At 43.7% G+C, this 15,915-nt stretch overlaps 1 protein-coding gene across 5 annotated transcripts in view; it reads right to left on the minus strand.

Annotated features, from left to right (window-relative positions):
• Window positions 1-15,304, minus strand: part of LOC118971566 (anthrax toxin receptor-like) — a 30,693-nt gene extending 15,389 nt beyond the window's left edge. The window contains exons 1-3 of one of the 5 annotated variants that reach the window (XM_073224518.1): window positions 12,797-15,304; window positions 1,678-2,036; window positions 245-343 (exon numbers count right to left, since the gene is read on the minus strand). The gene's annotated coding sequence lies outside the window, so the exon portion shown is untranslated. The remainder of the gene's footprint in view (window positions 1-244; window positions 344-1,677; window positions 2,037-12,796) is intronic. The other 4 variants (XM_073224515.1, XM_073224516.1, XM_073224517.1 and 1 more) reach the window with 4 other exon arrangements.
• Between the last annotated feature and the right edge of the window lie 611 nt (window positions 15,305-15,915).

The following is a 15,915-nucleotide window of genomic DNA, read 5'->3' on the forward strand; positions in this document are numbered from 1 at the left end:
ATCTGAAATGCCAAGGTGCCCCCTAATGGGTGCAGGCAGGGCACACACAGGGGGACACAGCTCTGAGGGCACACCCTGCCCCAAACCCAGCGTGGGCTGCAGTGAAGGCTACTCCCAGGTGTGCGGTGGTGCTGGGAACGGATTAATTCCTGGGTGTCACTGGCAGGTGTCCAGGCTGGGCTCACTGTGGGGAGGCAGACTGATGTGGGACGATTGTCACTGGAGGAAAGGAGGGCCTACGTACCTGGGGATTTCTCGTTACCAAATCTGAATTGACAAATAACTTCCTCCATGTTCTCTACATTTTGAAAGCCTTTTCCAAAAACCTTCAAGTTCTTGTTAACTGCAAGAGTAACATCAATATGTTTGTGTGAGGAAGGGCTGAGGTATTTTCCTCAGATCACAACTATGGCAGGCCGCTCCAAAACAGAATTCCCAGGAACTTGTGAGAACGAGCCTGCATCTGAGCCAACATCTGGGCAGCCGTCTGGCTGGATCCTCCCCTGGGGTTGACGGCGTACTCTCAGGAGCCTGGGCTGGGCTCAGGGCACTCAGGGGCTGCTCCCCACTTCCCATGACCCCCGAAGCCCATTAAAGGCACCCAGCCTAGTTCCCTAGGGGCAAACCAGCCAGGGGTTTCTGCTCTGAAATACCAAGGTGCCCCCTAAGGGGCACAGGCAGGGACCAGGCAACCCTTACACTATTGAGAGGAGCCCAGACCTCCTGGTGAGTCAGCCCTGGGTCATGTCTGAGCTGCACACGCACACCTGGGGGCCTGGGGACTTTCTGCCGCCTGGAGTCAATTCTCTGTTCCTCCTCCCCCCTGTCTTTCTGGGGGCCTATGGCAGAATGGAAACCAGGGAAGCCAGTCCTGTTCTTGCGGAAAGAGAATATGGGGTTTCAGTAGGGTACATGGCTTCCCCCCCCACCTGGCAGGCAGAGGGTCAGGATCTGATCTCAGGGCCCAATCCAGGACCGCAGAGGATGCACCTCTGCTCCAGACCCAGCTGAATAGCTATCATGCAGCTCCTCTGTAACGCCCTGGACTCTGGTTTTCAACTAATGGGATTGTAACTGCTGAGCCTGAAACTCTAGAGGGAACCTGGCTGACCTGAGCCTCGTGGGCAAGTTTGGGCCCAGCCTCTACTCCCATGTCTGTGACACGCAGGGAGTGTGGCAGCTCAAGGCAGGGCTGAGAGCCCAGGGCACGGCAGGTGCCGGCACTCCTGGGAACGGTGCACAGCGCCCCTCTGCTCCGTGCGTCTTACCCTGCCTTGTGCCCCTGCTGCCCTTCAGGCCCTTCTCTTGACCACTTGTCCTCTTGCAGGAACTACAGCTCCCAGGGGTCTCGTTCACTCTGGGAATTGTAGGCAAGTGGGGCCAGGATGAGGTTTCAGGGTTTTGAGCAGAAGAGATGTTGAGTTAAAGGACTGTGCTCTGCCCAGACAGCTGCTCCTTTTACATTCTAACTGCCCTCACCCTGTTCTCCCACAGTAAGAACCCCAAGAAGCAAGTGAATCCGAGAGTGAGCACAGCCAGCTTGCAGGGAGCTGCACTTCCCCCGCTACACCCCTGCTGCCCACCAGCTCTGAGAGCGCAGAGGGACCTGCTGCCCCAGGACCGAGGCAGATCCTTTCCAGAAGGGACGGCATTCTTTCTGGGAGAAAAGTTACATACCAGGCTGCCTGGGATCCAGGGACAGGGATGGAAGGCGGGCAGCTCCCTGGGAAGATTTTTTAACAAATCTTTTACTTCCTCCGGAGCACCTGACGGCTTGCATTCCCGTGCTGCCTCCTCTCCTATCAGTGCCATTTTATTCTTCAGTAAATCCGCAGACCTTCGCAGTTCACATTCATGTGCTGCCATTTCTCATGTCTCTTGCAGGAGCACATTCTTGTCATCTGTAGACTTTTTTAATACTGTGAGAAACAGCCAAACCACGGTTCCCGCTGCCCAATGGCCACTCTATTTCTTAAAGAACCTCCTTATTATGGTGTGGGCTCCACCTTCCTCAAGTCCTGGGACAGGGTCCAGTCCTGTAGAAGGCAAGCCACCTCAGATCACATGCCCACTGGGGGACACTCCAATATTTCCCCATTCATAGGGGTATCCTGCTGAAGTGACCCTCCCATGAGGGTAGCCTTTTCCATTCTTTGGTCTACAATGAATCCTGCTGGCTAAACCAGTTGTCTTGACTGAGTGCTTCAGTCCCACACAAGTTCACTATGGATTCAGTGAGACTAAGAAATGACAATGAAACATTCTTGGGGTAAAAGGGTTATACCCAGCTTCATTCTCTGGCGATAGGTTGAGCACTAGAATCACATCTGCATCCAGCTGTCTGCAGGTCCACAATCCTCCTCCATCTCTGCCTCCACCCAGGGCACTGGGCAGAGCTCTTTAGATCAAGACTCAGTCAATATTAGCTTATTGCCTATGGATGCGCAAGCATTAGCCTAGCAGTAGGCCAATTAGATAATCAAGTAGTTTAGGGTCAGGTAAGGATCTTGGCCATAGGAGCTTCCATTTCCCCACACTGAGATAGTGTGCCTGAGAGACACTGTGGAGAAGGTAAAGGATGTAGCAGAGGACATGCTCTGTGGAGCAAGATAGCTGCCGTCAGCTCCAGAAGTGGCAGAGGGTTCACTGAAGAAGAATAAGGAGGTAGAGGTGGTGCTGGAGACACCAACCCTCCTCTATTGAAAGCCTGCCCAGCTGTAATCAAGTAAATAAAGAGATAGCAACTGCAGGTTCCTCCAGGAGAGGTACAGCCCCCTCTCCAGGGCACAGTGCACTCTATGTTCCCCTAGACACAGGCAGAGCTGGTGGCTTTGGGCTTCCAGTTTCAGCAGAAACCCACAGAATCCATATCAGCCTGGCTCCTGTACCTTTGGGACATACAGGTGGATAGTATCCTCCTGTCTGAATCAGAGATGGGAAAGCGGGCTTCCCTGACAACTCATTCTGCCTTGCAACAGCCAGTGCAGAATGTACACCAGATCCCCGGGACCCATTCCCTTCTCAAATGGCTGATGGCCACACTCCACACTGTACAGCCCAATCCGGGTGACTTACCATCTTCCCCACTAGATGGCAGATGCATGCCAAGCTTTAACAGGTGTTACAGAATTGGGGCATGAAAAATACCATGTATAACCCAGTAAATTATGACTCAAATGAGAAGCTGTTTATGGTGGGGATAAGGGTATGGTGTTGCAAATGGCTCCCTCAACCCTCTTTGGGCCCTTAGTAGCCATTCTTGCCCCTCACTTAAGGCAACCAATAAATGAGGTTACCAATATTGTGACAGATTTGGGGGAAGCTGAAGTGATGAAGGCACAGAAGGGACTGCAGTCCCCTACTGAGAGGAAGGGCTTAAAGGGCCCTGTGACAGTCATAAGGACCCAGATATGGATTGATTTGAGAGGGGCAGGAGCGGACAGAGAGAAATTGGATGGGATGTTGAATAGAATTTTATTGGAGCTGTGGCAACAACTGAAGCCAGAGCAGCGGTTCCAGCAGCTGAGGATCAAGAAATGGAGACAAAGCCACAAGTCTTGGCCTATGAGCTTGCAAGACTTCCTGCTAGACAGTGAGCCATCCTCACCTGAAACCACACAGGAAGGTGATTGGGCTATACAGTTTTACTGAGTGGAGGGTCAAGGCACCCACCTTGGGGAACCAGGTGGGGACCAGAGGCCACATGTTCAAATATCAATTCATTGGTACCCAGTGAATGTTCAACACATCCCAGCTCTGGTAGACACAGGAGCTGAATATTCACTGATTCATGGCAACCCTGAGCGGTTTTCAGGGACCCCCCCACTGTTATAGTTGGATACAGAGGTAAGGCTATCAGAGTGAAACAAGCCTGAATCCCATTGGGAATAGGGCATCTATACCTGAAGGACTATACTGTGTATATCTCTCCAATCCCTAAATATATTTTGGGGATTGATATCCTCCAGGGCCTATGGTTGCCAACCACTGCAGGTGAGTTCAGATATGTGTGGTAAAGGCAGTTCTGAGTGGACATGCCAAGCACCTGCTTGTAGCTTTTCTTGTGCATTAGTGGGTGACTAATGCCAAGCAATACAAATTCCCTGGAGGGCATAAAGAAATTGGAGACCCCCCCTAGGAACTGGAAAAGTGGGCATTATAAAGCCTACTCATAGCCCTTTTAGTCTCCTGGTGTGTCTAGTAAAAAATTAAGATGGCTCCTGGCATATGACTGTGGGTTACAGAGAACTGAGTAAGTCATACCCCTCTGCAGGCTTCTGTCCCCTCTAGTGCAGCCCTCATGAATACCCTACATCATCAACTAGGGATACTATGTTGTGGATCTTGCTAATGCTTTCTTCTCCATAAACACAGCACAGGACAGTCAGGAACAGTTTTCCTTCACATGGGAAGGATGGCAGCGGCTGTCGCTGTCCTTCCACGAGAGCACCTCCACAGCCCCACCATGTGCCATGGACTTGGAGCCCAGGATTTGCAGCATGGGAGAACCTGCCAGGGGTGCAGCTGTACCATTATATTGATGGTATCATGCTTACTGTTTATTTTCTTACCAGAAGTCCTGCATGCAACAAACATTGTGCAGCACCTAGACTGCTGCAACACGTACAGGGGAAAGGAGGGGCTGTGAACAGCACCAAGTTTCAGGGACTTGGTTTGCCAGTCAAATTCTTGGGGGTTGTCTGGTCAGGTAAGACTTAAGTTATCCCAGAAGCAGTGATTATAGATAAAGTTCAGGCTTTTCCTACCCCCACAACCGTCACACTATTGCAAGAGTTTTTTGGTCTTTTAGGCTACTGGAGAGTGTTTATCCCACACTTGGCACAAATGATAAAGCCCTTATACTATGTGGGATGAAAGAGCATCAGGTGGGCCTAGGATAAGACATGTGCATTTTCTTTCATCACTGCAAAATGGGGAGTCAAGGCCTTCTAGGCCTTGAGTGTGATAGACCTGTCAAGACCTTGTGAGATAGATGTCCATGTGACCAAAGACAGTTATGGCTGGGTTCCCTGGAAGTACTTTGAATGGACTCACCAACTTATTGCATTCCGGTCAAAATTCCGAAAAAGAGCAGATGCCATTTGCTGCTGGCATCTCCATGAGTTGATGAAGCAGATGAACTGGCCCAGGTATGTTGGCTAGAAGGAAAGCCTGACTCTGATGTGGCCCAATGGTTAAAAAAATGTTTGTTGCATCTGGGGCAAAAGACAATGTGGGCTGTAGCCCTTCAGCAGGGCCTGGACTTTAACCTTTGAAGAAGTCATCAGAGCCCAGCATGAGTGCACTGTATGCTCTAAAAGGGACTTAATACCAAGGGAAACAAAAGCAAAAATGAACACATCGGACTACATCAAGCTAAAAAGATTCTGTGCAGCAAAGAACACCATCAAAAAGATGGCAGCATGAGAGGTGAGACAGAGGCTTCCTCCTAAAACTGCATACAATTTGAAAATATATTTGGTGCAACTAATCCTGAGAGAGCAACAGGAAAGAGGACTGCGTCAGACTGTATACACCTAGAGAAAAGAGCAGACCTCACGGAACAGGGTAATGGTACCAAAGCTGCAGCCCGGCAGGACCCAAGTGATTCCCCCACCCCAGCTCACCAGCAGGAGGAAGAGAAACAGAGCAGGGAGGGAGTGGAAGGCCTGGGACTGCTGAATACCTAGCTCCAGAGATCTGCTCTGGGAGCACAAACCTACATTTCATGGTGCTTTCATGATACTCACATGATTACAGGGTTGGAAAGCTAAGACAGGCAGAATTCCTGGAAAGACTGAGATTCCAGCTGCTTGTGGAAAGCAGGGATCCATATCAGGGTGCTCTGGGACAAAAGCTTATACCTGTGTGCTCGGCCCACTGGTTCAGGCAGTGGAGACAGGCATAGTGGTAGGGAAGCAGCTCTTTGAGAAGGTAATTGCTGAAAACTTCCCCAATCTGGGGAAGGAGATAGTCTCTCAGGCCATGGAGATCCACAGATCTCCCAATACAAGAGACCCAAGGAAGACAACACCAAGACATATAATAATAAAAGTGGAAAAGATCAAGGATAAGGAAAAACTATTAAAAACAGCCAGAGAGAGAAATAAGATCACATACAAAGAAAAGCCCATCAGGCTAACATCAGACCTCTCAGCAGAAACCTTACAGGCCAGAAGGGAGTGGCATGATGTATTTAATGCAATGAAGCAGAAGGGCCTGGAACCAAGATTACTTTATCAGGCAAGATTATCATTTAAATTTGAAGGAGGGATTAAACAATTTCCAGGTAAGCAAAAGCTGAGAGAATTTACCTCCCACAAACCATCTCTGCAGTCCATATTGGAAGGACTGTTATAAATGGAAGTGTTCCTAAGGTTTAATAGCTGTCATCAGAGGAAATAAAACCAGAGTAAAGAAAGGAGAACAGCTAATTACTAAGCAAATGCAAAATTAAATTAACTATCCCCAAAGACAATCAAGGGATAGACAAAAAATAGAGAATATGATACTAATATATAAAGAATGAAGGAGGAAGAAAAAGGAGGAGAAAAAGAAAAGAATGTTTAGATTGTGTTTGTAACAGCATATTAAGTGAGTTAAGTTAGACTCTTAGATAGTAAGAAATTTAACCCTGAACCTTTGGAAACCATGAATCTAAAGCCTGCAATGGCAATAACTACATACCTATTAATAATCACACTAAATGTAAATGGACTGAATGCACCAATTAAAAGACATAGAGTCACTGAATGGATAAAAAAACAAGACCCATCTATATGCTGCCTACAAGAAACTCACTTTAAAACCAAAGACATACACAGACTAAAATGGAGGGATGAAAAGATTTTTCATGCAACTAACAGAGAGAAAAAAAGCAGGAGTTGCAGTACTTGTATCAGACAAAACAGACTTCAAAAACAAAGAAAGTCACGAAAGACAAAGAAGGGCATTATATAATGATAAAGGGGTCAATCCAACAAGATATAATCATTATAAATATCTATGCTCCCAACACAGGAGCACCCACCTATGTGAAACAAATACTAAGAGAATTAAAAGGGGAAATAGAATGCAATGCATTCATTCTAGGAGACTTCAACACTCCACTCACTCTGAAGGACAAACCAACCAGACAGAAGATAAGTAAGGAGATAGAGGCACTGAACAACACAACAGAACAGATGGAACTAACAGAGATCTACAGAACTCTACATACAAAAGCAACAGAATTCACATTCTTCTCAAATGCACAAGGAACATTTTCAAGAATAGATCATATACTAGGCCACAAAAAGAGCCTCAGTAAACTCAAAAAGATTGAAAGCTTACCAACCAGTTTCTCAGACCACAATGGTATGAAACTAGAAATAAATCACACAAAGAAAATGAAAAATCCCACAAACACATGGAGGCTTCACAACATGCTCCTAAATAACCAATTGATCAATGACCAAATAAAAACAGAGATCAAGCAATATATGGAGACAAATGACAACAATAATTTAATACCACAAAATCGGTGGGATGCAGCCAAGGCTGTGCTAAGAGGAAAGTATATTGCAATACAGAACTACCTCAAGAAAGAACAACAATCCCATATAAGCAGTCTAAACTCACAAAAAATGAAATAAGGAAAAGAACAACAAATGAGGCACAATGACAGAAGAAGGAGGGACATAATAAAGATAAGGGCAGAAATAAATAAAATTGAGAAGAGTAAAACAATAGAAAGAATCAATGAAAGAAGGAGCTGGTTCTTCAAGAAAATAAACAAAATAGATAACCACTAGCCAGACTTATCAAGAAAAAAAGAGAGTCTACTCACATGAACAGAATCAGAAATGAGAAAGGAAAAATCACTACAGACACCACAGAAATACAAAGAATTATTAGAGAATACTATGAAAAATTATATGCTAACAAACTGCATATCCTAGAACAAATGGACAACTTTCTAGAAAAATACAACCTAGCAAGGCTGACCCAGGGAGAAACAGAAAATCTGAACAGACCAATTACCAGCAATGAAATTGAATTTGTAATCAACACACTAGCTAAGAACGAAATGCCTGGACCACATGGCTTCACTGCAGAATTTTATCAAACATTTAATGAAGACCTAATACCCATCCTGCTTAAAGTTTTCCAAAAAGTAGAAGAGGAGGGATTTACGCTCATTCTATAAGGCCAGCATCACACTAATGCTAAAACCAGACAAAGACACCACAAAAAAGAAAATCACAGGCCAATATCCCTGATGAATATAGATGCAAAAATACTCCAAACCAAATTCAAAAATACATCAGAAAGATCATCCATCATGATCAAGTAGGATTTATTCCAGGAAAGCAAGGATGGAACAACATTTGAAAACCTGTCATCATCATCCACCACATCAAGAAAAAGGACAAAATCCACATGACCATCTCCATAGAGGCTGGAAAACTATTCAACAAAATTCAACATCCATTTATGATAAAAACTCTCAACAAAATGGGTATAGAGGGTAAGTACCTCAACATAATAAAGGCCATATATGACAAACCCACAGCCAACATCATACTTAACAGAGAGAAGCTGAAAGCTTATTCATTAAGATTGGGAATAAGACAAGGATGCCCACTCTCTCCCCTTTTATTCAACATAGTTCTGGACTTCCTAGCCATGGCAATCAGACAACACAAAGAAATTAAAGGTATCCAGATTGCTAAGGAAGAAGTTAAACTGCCACTGTTTGCAGATGACATGATATTGTACATAAAAAACCCTAAAGAATTCATGCCAAAACTATGAGATCTAATATCTGAATTCAGCAAACTTGAAGGATACAAAATGAATGCATAGAAATCTGTCGAATTCGTATACACTAATGATGAATTAGGAGAAAGAAATCAGGAAATCAATTCCACTCACAATTGCATCAAGAAGAATAAAATACCTAGGAATAAACCTAACCAAGGAAGTGAAAGACATATACCATGAAACTACAAGACACTCATTACACAAAATTAAAGATACCAATAAATGAAAACATGTCCTGTGCTTATGGATAGGAAGAATTAATATTGTCCAAATGGCTATCCTGTCTATCCTAGCAATCTACAGATTCAATGCCTATCCCTATCAAAATACCAACAGAATTTTTCAACAAACTGGAATAAATAGTTGTAAAATTCATCTGGAACCACAAAAGACCCTGGATAGCCAAAGCAATCCTGATAAGGAAGAATAAAACAGTGGGGATCTCACTTCCCAACTTCAAGCTCTACTACAAAGCCACAGTAATCAAGACAATTTGGTACTGGCACAAGAACAGACCCACAGACCAGTGGAACAGAATAGAGTACAGATATTAATCCAAACATATATGGTCAGTTAGTATATGATAAAGGAGCCATGGATATACAATGGGGAAATGACAGCCTCTTCAAAGGCTGGTATTGGCAAAACTGGACAACTACATGTAGGAGAATGAAACTGGATCATTGTCTAACCCCATACACAAAAGTAAACTCAAATTGATCAAAGACCTGAATGTAAGTCATGAAACCATAAAACTCTTAGAAAAAAACACAGGCAATAATCTCTGGGACATAAACACAAGCAACTTCTTCATGAACATATCTCCCTGGGCAAGGGGAAAAAAAGCAAAAATGAACAAGTGGGACAATATCAAGCTGAAAAGCTTCTGTACAGCAAAGGACACTATCAGTAGAACAAAAAGGCATCCTACAGTATGGGAGAATATATTCATAAATGGCATACCCATTAAAAAGAAGCAACCCATTAAAAAGAAGGCAAAAGGCTCGAAGGCACAGTTAACTAGAATGGCTATACAAATGACCAATAAAGCTACCAAAAATGTGTTCAGCCTCCTATGTCATCATGGAAATGTAGATCATACCTTGATGCCACAAACACTGGAATGGCTAAAGAAATAAGGTAGGAAATACTACGTGCTGGGAAGAGTGTGGGTAACTGGAACTCTGATACACTGCTGATAGGATTGCAAATTGCTACAACTGCTCTGAAAAACTACCTGTCAGTATCTACAAAAACCGAACATATACTTAGTCTGTGAACCAGTAATTCCACTCCCAGGAATATGCAGAACAGAACTGCATATATATGTCCACACACCAATGAACTGTACACATGTGTTCACATACAGCACTAACACATTTATAGCAGCATTATTTGCAATAGATCCAAACTTGGAAACTTCTCAAACATCCAACAGTCGAATGAATAAATATATCATGGTGTATTTATTTATATATATTACATGTATTCACATGAAGAAATATTATACAACAACAGGGGTGAACAATTTAAAACTATATTCAACAACATGGATGGATGAATCTCACAAACATAGATTGGAGAGGAAGGAGACAGACGCAAAGGGACAGGCAATATGATTCTTCCTACATGAAGTTCAGCAGCAAGCAAACCAACATGGATCAAAGTCCACACGGTCACTGAGAGTGGACAGTAGCTGGAAGAGAGCCAGACGGTCGGTGGTGCTCCTGGGTGCTGGGAATGTTCTGTTTCTCGATCTACCTGCTAACTGCGTAGATGGAGTCAGTTCTGTGAAAACTTACTGGGCTGTTCACTGTGATATAAGCACTCTTCATATGTGTGTTGTACTTCAATAAAAAATTAAAAACATCTGAGAACTCCTCATAAGAGTGACTAAAGGAAAATAGAAGAGAACAGATACTGAAACACATTATAAAGTTACAAGAATGCAGAAAGTATGGTATTGGCCCAAGACTAGGAATAGAGATCAATGGAACATGTTAAACATGTTCCAAGAAATACACGTTGGCACATAAAAGAATTAAGTATATGTTCTAGATGGTATTTTGGATTAGCAAGGAAAAGGAGAATTATTAAAAATAGTGTTGAAGCAATGTATTAACTAGTTAGATGGGAAAAAAATTAATACCTTCCTTAAACCATTACTAAAATCAAGTGCAGTTGAATTCAAAGTATACATATATTGTGTGTCTTTAAACTTTTTGTTTACTTACATAAAAATATTTATATAAACATGAAATCATAAAGCAGTAAGAGGAAAATGCAAGGTGAGGCTATTTGGTGACCTTTGTAATAAGGGATGAGGGAAACTTCTCAGCGTAAAAAGAGATGAAAAAACTACAGGCAAAGCTGTATACGTACAATGTAAGTTATAAAATTAGAAAATATAAATTGAAAGAAAGATCACTTAATGGCAAAGGACTCACATCTTTAGATATAAAGAGCTCTCTTGAAATAATAATAAAAAAATAAATTCACTCAAATAGAAGTATATATAATGTATTGACGTGGCTCAGAACAGGCTTCCCCAGCATGTACCTCACTGGCATATGGATTATTTTGAGTTAAAGGCAATTGAGACCCCATAGGCTTAAGAGAAACTTGTGCCTATCCCTTAACTCTCCAGAAGAATTTAAATTGGAGTCTTTCTCAAAATAGGAGTTAATACCAGAAACACATTTTCTCTGAGTGATGTATCTGCATGGTAGGGCAAACATCTCACTGCTCAGTGCATTGCCCGCCTCCCCTCTGTGCCCCAGGCCCTTATCTGATTCTTTAGCTTAGGATGGCATTGATAACTCACTTTACTTTTCTATCTTTGAACCTCTCATGTTTGTGGGATTCCCATATGTACGAAATTAAATTTGATTTTCTCCTGTTAGAACAAAAAAAAAGACACTGGAAATGGATCAAAGACCTGAATGTAACTCATGAAACCATAAAACTCTTAGAAAAAAACAGAGGCAAAAATCTCTTGGACATAAACATGAGCAACTTCTTCATGAACATACCTCCCTGGGCAAGGGGAAAAAAAGCAAAAATGACAAGTGGGACTGTATTAAGCTGAAAAGCTGTACAGCAGAGGCCACCACCAATAGAACAAAAAGGCATCCTACAGTATGGGAGAATATATTCATAAAGGACATACCCGATAAGAGGTTGACATCCAAATTATATAAAGAGCTCACATACCTCAACAAACAAAAACGAAATAATCCAATTAAAAATTGGGCAGAGTATCTGAACAGACACTTCTCCAAAGAAGAAATTCACATGGTCAACAGGCACATGAAAAGATGCTCCATGTTGCTAATCAGGGAAATTCAAATCAAAACCACAATGAGGTATCACCTCACACCAGTTAGGATGGTCAACATCCAAAAGACTAGGAACAACAAATGCTGGCAAGGATGCAGAGAAAGGGGAACCCTCCTACACTGCTGGTGGGAATGTATGTCAGTTCAACCATTGTGGAAAGCAATATGGAGGTTCCTCAAAAAACTGAAGATGGAAATACCATTTGACCTGGGAATTGCACTCCTAGGAATTTGCCCAAAGAAAACAACTTCAGAGATTCAAAAAGACATGTGCACCCCTATGTTTACTGCAGCACTGTTTACAAGAGCCGAGATACGGAAGCAACCTAAGTGACCATGAGTAGATGAATGGATAAAGAGGGGGTACATATACAGAATGTAATATTATTCAGCCACAAGAAAGAAACAATTCCTTTCATTTGCAACAACATGGATGGAGTTAGAGGGTATTATGCTCAGTGAAATCAGCCAGGTAGAGACAGACAAGTACAAAATGATTTCCATCATTTGTGAAGTATAACAACATGGAACAAATGAAGGAACAAAACAGCACCAGACTCACAGAACCACGCCCCCACCCGCCTGGCAGCCACGTCCCAGTAAACCCAACGGCCGGCACCTCAGGGGGACCCCGTGCCCGCGCCCCGTCTTACCTTGAACGAGTGCCTGGAGCAGGTGCAGCTGGGGCGTCAGGAGCGGCCACCACCCGCGCCGCCGACCTGCGCTCAACTTTGGAGTCAGCCGCCGGCCGCGCAGCCCCGCGTCCTGGCCGGGGGTCTCAGGCGCCACACGGGCTCCGCGGTGGCGCTGCTGCCGCCGCTCACGGCCGGGCAGGGACCCCTGCGGCCACACTGAGGGGCCGCCGCCTGCCCTCGCCCTAGGGCCCTTACGCGCTCACGGAGCGGGGGCGGCGGCGGCGAAGTTGTCACTATGGAAGGGCCCGTCAGACCGCCTGCAGAGGCCCCCAGCCAGAGGAGCTGAAGAGACGCCGCTTCCAGCGCCCTCCCCACCCAGCGCAGAGGAGAAAGTGGCCCCCCACAGGCGCCTGCCGTAGCCGCTGATTGGCCGAGGGGAGGGGCCTCATGGGCCCCGCGCCCCGCCCCTACGCCCTCGCCTGTTTTCTAACTCACAGACCACCTGCTTGGAATTTCACAGGGACCAGCGGGCCCCAGAGGATTCCCGCATCGCGTCGCCCCCTAGGGACGTGAATTCAGTCAAAGCTGAATTCAAGGACAAGCCAATTTCAAAGTAAGTCCATTGGGGTAGCAAGGCTCTACCTTCCTCCCAGTCAGGCACTAGACCCATGGCCTGGATTCTGTATGGATTTGGAGGGACCACAGGACAGCATGGACCTGAAAGAGGACAGCCTGCCCATCTCTGGGCAGCAAGCACGTCTCATTTTTTTGTGAGTGCTCGCCCGGGAGATAAACGGCCCCTGGGCTTTCTTCACGGAGCAAACCTGCTGTCACAGCCAGTAGCGTGCCTGGCACTTGCATCAACTCAAATAGCACTGACTCATGAAAAATACAGAAATTATTACTGTTACAGCAATTTGTTCCCAAGGATCAAAGGCCACAGCAGGCTAGCATTATTTCAATTTTTCCCCATTACCCTTTCATCAGGAATAATGATAATATTTCAATTGGATTGTAATGTGGTTAATGAGATATTTACAATGCAGATTTTCAGAAGGGGAGAGCCTTGATTTTAAACTAGTTGACTGGCAAGATTAACTTGGTGCACTTTGACCCACCTTTTAGGAGAAAAAGACCTCTCTAAATTTCAAAGAAACAGGCATCATTTTTTTGCATCTTGATGGCACTTTTCAGTTCAGAATATTAAAATCAGCCACACATACTGGACCCAGACCACCACTGGGGAGAGAGTGAGGTAGATGGAGTTGTATTTTTAATGCCTGTGGTGGTAGTAAATGGACAAAGATCCACACAGATGTGCAGATCTAAGTATGCTACATTTGTGACATTTTCATTTGAGTAAGGAATCAAATTATCTCTTTATAATACTGAGTCAGCTATCCTTAGGTCTTCCCTGATCAGTCGACAGAAGTTGAGGCAAGAGATGATTAATTACCTTTAATAGAAGAGGGAAAACATTTCAGACACAGCAACTGTTGTGTTAAAGTGACTTCTCAAAGCTTGTCCTACAGTGTTCATGGGAGCATTTTGAGGGTCTGGGAAAATGGGCCAGAAAAAACTAGATTCTATTAAGAGTTGTGGACTAGAGTGAAGATGCTGGCAGGGTGGATGTGGGTGTGGAGCTCACCCCGTCCCGCTCCTAAAGCTCCCCCAGTGGCTAATCCTCAAGTGAATGCATTGCAGTTCTCAAGATAGTAACCTCTTCCTGCCATTAACATTCCCATTAAATGTTCCTTTCCAGCTTTCCAGCTTGTGCCCTAATGACCCAAACAAGGAAGAGTTTATGATGGATGGTGTTCATTTAATTGGCTGAAACGGAATGATGTGCACTTTCTGAATCCCACTAATTCTTGGGACTCATCTACACCTTGGTCACTTGTCATGAGAGATGGGTTAGAAATAAGTACTGAAACTTTTCAGGAATTGGCAGCAGTGAAGTAGCAATGTGTTAAATGCTGTCTTAGGAGACGAAGGAAGAACCTTTATATAAGTGTAATGTAATCATGGTAAAATAATGGATTAAATGTCTTCCTTAAGAAAAATTAAAAAGCTTTTCTATATTGGAAAACAATTCATGTAAAATTCAGATATATATTTTTTTCTCAAATGCAATTGTCTAATCATTTGTCCCAACCCCTTAATTCAATAATGTTTCTCACATGATTTGAGATTCTACCTTTATCATATACTGTAAGCTCCCTCTATCTGAGTCTATATCTGATTCTCTGCTGGTATAAAGAAGTGCAGCTGACTTGTATATGACAATCTTACACCTATTCGCCTTGTTAAAGTCTCTTACTGTTTCTAACATCATGTCTGTGGATTACTTGTGATTTTGTTAAAATGATCCTATCATTCTCTAATTAAAATCATCTTCAGTCCTTGTCAGTCTTTTCTAATCCTTTCCATTTTATTTATTTATTTTAACTTATCTGCCATTAGGTTCTTCAATTCAAGTCCTACTTATTTTTTTTGTTTTTAAAAACACACAAAAACAAAAACAAAAAAACAAATCATCTTATATATTGCATCCCTAAGGTTGAAGTAGCTGAAAATTAAACTCAGAATTTGAAGTTTAGGGTTGCTGAATTACTCTATTAGTTAAAGTCACCAAGTCGTGTTAAGTAAAAGTGAGGACACCGAATTAGGAAACAATCAAGACTGCAAATTGGACTGGGGATACTTGAGAGGATTCACTCTGAATTCTGACAACATGAGCTTCCTCTACTTCCTTCTTTTTAATCCTAAGGTTTTTTTTTTCCTGTCACCAAATATGTGGTATTTTTTCCAACACCAATCGATTCTCCAATTCTCCAGACACCAATTGGGTGTCCAACAACTCAGTTCAATTCTGGCACTATCTACCTGGACTCAGCATCAGATTTCACAAATTTAAGTTTCAGTTGCACAGGACTACCCCATTTTCAGATGCCAGCCACATATGGGGAGCCTAGGCTACCCACATTTCTGTCTGGCTGACTACAAATCCAGGGGTTCCCACAGTCCCACACCCTTAGGATTCAATAGTTCACTAGAAGTGCTTTACTTACCAGTTTATTATAAGTGATACAACTCAGGAATCACCAATTGGAAGACATGCCCAGAGACAAATTAGG

Source organism: Manis javanica, chromosome 16 (genome assembly GCF_040802235.1).
Source record: "Manis javanica isolate MJ-LG chromosome 16, MJ_LKY, whole genome shotgun sequence".
Lineage (NCBI taxonomy): Eukaryota > Metazoa > Chordata > Mammalia > Pholidota > Manidae > Manis > Manis javanica.